Source organism: Babylonia areolata, chromosome 29 (genome assembly GCF_041734735.1).
Source record: "Babylonia areolata isolate BAREFJ2019XMU chromosome 29, ASM4173473v1, whole genome shotgun sequence".
Lineage (NCBI taxonomy): Eukaryota > Metazoa > Mollusca > Gastropoda > Neogastropoda > Buccinidae > Babylonia > Babylonia areolata.
Genome location: NC_134904.1, coordinates 20,393,781 through 20,399,780, shown reverse-complemented (window position 1 = coordinate 20,399,780; position 6,000 = coordinate 20,393,781).

Sequence of the window (6,000 nt, the reverse complement as noted above, 5' to 3'; positions counted from 1 at the left end):
CATGAGAATTAGAGAAGAAGAAGAACACACACACACACACATGTACACGCACGCACGCGTGCGCACACACACACACACACACAAACACACACACATCAAAATCAAGTCAAATCATGATGCTTATGTCTTGGCCGACCGCAAGGGTGCTGAATATTCGTCAGTACGTAAAACCAAAGAGAACACGTTATGATGTTCAGTGGGAAATTGGGGTTGGGGGGTTGGGGGGAGGCATCTTTGAAGTCAAACAAGCTTTAGTGGAATGCATGATGATATGCGTGCGGAATGCCAATAAGCATTTAAAGCAAATAGGCCAGATCAACTCTCAAATTCTCTGATTTTCGTGAGATTGTTTCACTGCACGTCATTTCACAACTTTTCCTTTCTTCGCCGGGTGCATGTTTGGCTAACTTGAAGAGTCGAATCGAGATAGACCTTTAACTCACATATAACCTGTTGAACCAAGAAAAACTATTCTCTTATGAGAGCAAGCGCATTGGATATAATCGTTGTTGTTGTCAACGTAACGAAATTGAAGAGTGGAACTCGCCTGCATCGTCTCTGGGAATTTAATCATCAGAATGTTTTAGATTGTTTGTAACGTCCTTATTCTGACCTATCCTAACAGAACATGTCAGTTTGCTTCGTTTGCTGTCGTGGGTTCTATTACGTACTATAGTATGCTCAATGTGTGCTGCAAGAGTGACATCTTTTTCTCTTTTTTTTTTTTTTTTTTTTTTTGTTGTTGTTGTTGTTGTTTTGTTTTGTTATTTTGTTTTTGTTCTAACATTCGAAATACTAGCACCCTGACCACAATTTAAGGTCTTATGAATGAGGAGAATGAACATAACTTTAGGTCCTTGCGTGTCATGGAATCCCATACCACAGCTTCCATAATCCATATCCATTCTCTCACTTCTGCGTTTTCCTCCCACGTACCAACCGTTTAAACCGGCGGTTCGATTCGCACAAGAAGAAGAAGAAGAGCAACAAAGAAGAAGAAGAAGAAGAAAAGCAACGAGGCATGTATAGGCTGTCTTACAAAGACCTGAATAATGGCACTGTTTCTGTTTCTGTTTCCGTAAAGAAGGTACTGACGTCAATAGCTATAGAAAACCGTGCTATGACGTACTCGCACATTTTGACGTACTTGCCGTCACCGAGAAGATGCGAAGACCGAGTTGAGTTTTTATTTGATGATAGCATCCATCACTTTTTGTCACAACAGCTAGCTGCGAATAGGATGGGGAAATCTAATTATGTGGTGAATAAAATGCACAGTTTGCAGCCAGCGCTCTGAAGTTCAAGGCGAAAAGGAAGCTTCCGCCCTTTCTTCGATTCCTCCCCTGTAAGCTAAAGCTCCGCCTCAGCCAAGACGACGTTTTAATAATAAATCTATAACAGATGCCACGTTTCACTTCCTGGTCTTTTGCTCGACTGATTTTCTCCCCAACTGATTTGTTTCTCTTTCAGTGTTTGTGGCTGTCTGTGTCTTGTGTCTGTTTGTCTGTCGGTCTGTCTGTCTGTCTGTCTGTCTGTCTCTCTCTCTCTCTCTCTCTCTCTCTCTCCTCACTATCTCTCTCTATCTCACACACACACACACAAAAAACACAACACACACGCACGAGCGCACACACACACACATGCAATGCATGCATATATAAGCACACACTCTCTGTCTCTGTCTCTCTCTCTCTCTCACACACACACACACACATGCAATGCATACATATATAAACTCTCTCTCTCTCTCTCTCACACACACACACACACACACACACACACACACATTCAATGCATGCATGTTTCAACTCTCCCTGTCTCTATCTCTGTCTCTCTCTCTCTCACACACACAAATACACACACACACAAGCACGAACGCACACACACACACACACACATGCATATATAAACTCTCTCTCTCTCTCTCTCTCTCTCTCTCTCTCTGTTTCCCTTTGAATGGTATATGGTAGTTTCTTCTGTACCCCCCTCCCACCTCTGTGTGTCTCTCTCAACCTGCTCAGCTAGACATGTTTTGTCTGTTATTATCTATTTACACCGCGAGAGCAAATCGACGTCTGTGTGTGTGTGTGTGTGTGTGTGCGTGTGTATGTGTGTGTGAACTATATAACTGCGAACTTGCGGTTTAGCCGATTTAAGACCCTGTGTATTCTCTTTTTTGCCGAATTTATTATACCTGGCGTGGCCGTACAGGTGTTTAAAATGTCAGAGGCGACAAAAATAACTAACCCAATGAGTGTGTCCCACATAAATCCCTGTACATTATTTTCCAGAACTCCAGAGAAGCTAGATTAAAAAAAGAAACGAAACTTGTAATGACGATTCTTGAGCTGCAAAAATGACGTCAAAGCTGAGAGGAGGGGGGGGGGGTTGTTTTGTGTGTGTGTGTGTGTTGGGGGGGGGGGGGGGTTCCATGTTTGTTTTACACACACCATCTGTGTGTGTGTGTGTGTGTGTGTGTGTGAAACTTCGATAAATTCATTTCTCATTACTACATACTGTTATATTTTTGTTTCTTTCTCGCCAAAGCTTAGCCCGTTCTCTTTTCGTTTCTTTGTTTCTTCTTTTTTGTGTTGTTGTTGTTGTAACATATATAGCACCACACTGATATATCAATGACTTCAAGTTCAAATCGTAAATTCTGCTTCCTATATGAAGGTTACATTGATACTGACATTTGCAAGGAGCAGAAACATTCTACCAGGTAATGGGGCAATAATCTGAGCATACGATGGGAAACTTTTTTTTTTTCTTTTTTTTCTTTTTTTTACTGTTTCGCTCCGGTCAAAAACTTTTTTTTTATAATAATAATTTTTTGTTTAATGACTCAAAGCTAATCGGTCGGTGTGACGGCCTTATATACCTACCATCTAAATTCGTCCAAGTTGTCGTTTGTCTGTAACGCAGGGTATGATCATCCGGTCGATCGTGTCCGACTATGACCATCAGAACGGCACAGGGGGGCAACTGCTGTCCCGACTATCTGGGCTAGAATTTGATTATAGTGGAGAGTGTCTTGCCCATGTTGCATCATTGCCCCCCCCCCCCCCCCCCCCCCCCCCCCCCGGCCTCCCCCACCCCCACCCCCACTCCCACCCCCACCCCCACCCCCCGGCCAAGAGGGTTTCAGGACAGTTGGTGTGGGGGTGGTTCCCAAAGGCCAACTAGCCCCCAAGGCTGCAGCACAAAGAGCCAGTGTAATCTTGCCTCATAGTTTGAGAGTCATAGTCCTTCACAAAAGGCTAAGCTGTAATTAATGACTTCACATTGCAATGGAGAAACCATTGATGATACAACTCTCACTTTGTTGTTGGCCCAACTGTAAGCTTATGTCAATGTGATGAAAGCTGAACGCTGGTCACAACAGCAGGGAAGAGGAGGCCTGAGACTCCCTTTTGTGTACACGCTCATTGTCGTTACCAGAGTTTTATTTCTCTGTCAGGTCAGGGGCATAGCCCTTGCTACTGGTACCATGTAACCCAGTACAACCTGCCGCATGTGAAGTCTCCCAACGACGGACCAGGCGGAGGAGGAAACCTTTCCCAACGGCTGTGAAGGCGGAAGAGGATGACCAAAGGGCAGGCAGGGGAGCTCTTATTCTTGGCTGGAAGTCCCCCTAGGAGATGGAGCTCCGAAGAAAAAACCTGCACCTGCCGAGGCCGTCCTACACGTGGCAGTATCTGCACCTGTGGGACTGTGAGCGTCGGTAGGCGAGAGAGTGGGGAAGGGACTGCACAACTCCTCCTCACTAAAAGAGAAAAAAAAAAAAAGTCACCTGTCCTGGTCAGGCAACCAGGCGGCGCATCCAGAATCGGCCTCTTCTCCCATATGAGGACACACACCGACAGATAAGCCTGCCTGCCTACTCATCCGTCGGACCGACTGGAGACTCCATCATCAGTTTTATTTCAATCGCCTACCATACGTAGACTTGAGATGGACCTCCTGTTCACTGATTCTCTCTTCCACTTCCTCCACATCCATTCTGTGTGCCTGTGTGCCTCTGTGTGTGTGTGTGTGTGTGAGAGAGAGAGAGAGAGAGAGAGAGAGAGATTGTTTATTCTTGAACAAATAATGATTATTCTTGGTTCTCCAAACCACTCTGCCTCGTTTCATCACAAACTAAATACGGCGTTGGGCGGTTTCCTGTCGAGAGAGAGACAGACCGAGAGAGAGAGAGTATGTGTGTCAGTGTGTGTGTCAGTGTGTGTGCGTGTGTGTGTGTGTGTGTGTGTGTGTGTGCGTGCGTGTTGGGCGACGGAGGGAGGGGGAAATAAGTTAGAGAGAGGGAAAATAAAAGAAAGTAGGAAAGAAAATCAGAAAGAAATAAGGAAATCAGAGAAAGAAAAAGACTGTAAGAGGTCACGGTGGTTTGTACTGGGGTGTACCTTCTCAACCCCCCTTTCAGTTAAAGGGAACAAACCCAGATTGCAGCAAAAGCAAGGTGAGTTATATTTCGATAGCCTCTCGTGTATGGACTGAAGCCTATGCATTTAGTCATCCGGACATATACTAACATCTTTTAACAGTCACGACTTGATGCACCAAGGAAAAATAAAATGATTAGGTATTAGCCCATGAATACAAGGAACAGAACTGGGACACAGCCTACCAAACACGGAACTCTTACAAGGTTTATTTCCCTTTACACCCAAAACCCAAAACGATGGGTTGCTTGAACATGATGACACACCGACTCGGCTAAAAATAGAGATGACACGCTGGGCTATCGACAACACACCAGCGTCGTGCGAATTCTACTCGGAACTCTTTAAACGCCGTATGTCAGATGAATCCCAGACACCTGTTACAGTTACATAATGGCTGTCAATCGTTGCACTCGTGATCTCAAATGTGGTGGGTATCTATGGATGCCGGGTGGTGGCCGGTGTGGTTCGAAAGGGAGAATCATGACCCGATTTTTACCCCTTTTACCTTTCCTACCCAATTGTTAGTGACAACTTGACTGAAGGCGCGCGCGCGCGCACACACACACACACACACACTCAAACACACACACAGCACCACCACCTTCAAAACCACCACCTACCCCCATACCAACTCACACACGCTGACTGGCACGCTGGTTTGACGAAGTTTGCGAAAACGAGTTTCAGAGTTTGTTTATTCCCATTAACTCTTTTGAGTCATAGAGAAACAAGGAAACATGACAATAACAGGATGACGGCCACAGAGGAAGAGCGAGGATAACTTAAAAAGAAGAAACAAAAGGGGGGATAATACAAATGGGGGAAAAATAAAATGAAAAAAAGGCCAAATGTAATCATCAGTCTGGTACTATGCAATAGGAATGGACAAATGCACAGATCACAACTTAGATTTACAATACGGCTCTGTATCTGACTAGTTGAGCCTGAATTGGGAACTGGGCAGTTAGTTGGAGCACAGCATTAATAATGACATGGTGTAACAAAATAAAATACACAATAATTTGCATGTTATTTTAGCACCCATTTGCCAGTAATACTGGGATTAGTTTGATACATACAAGAGAAAAAAAGACAGAAATATATATATATATATATATACATACACACACATATATACACATACATATACGCACATACATACATGATCATGCAATTACAAATGGATATGTACGGGATGCGGTGTCAAGATTAACACAAGTGATTGTTCTAATTCCTATTCAACAAGTACAGTTAAAGTATAAGTGGCAAAGAATCCGGACTGAAACTGGCTCCTAACGAAACACATTAAAACCTTCTTTAATGAACTTAGCAAAATTTTGTAACTTTTTCTTACTACTAATAGACATTAATGAGAGAGGGGTGGGGGGTAACATGGGAGACAACTTATTCACCGACTGGCAATTTGCTGGTCATAGTCCACATTTAGGACATTGGTTCGAAGACTGTGCTTCTTTTAAACCGCTTAGTTTCCACAATCACTTAGAGATACTAGTTTCGAGCGCATCAAGAAATAATTATACTTATTTCAAAT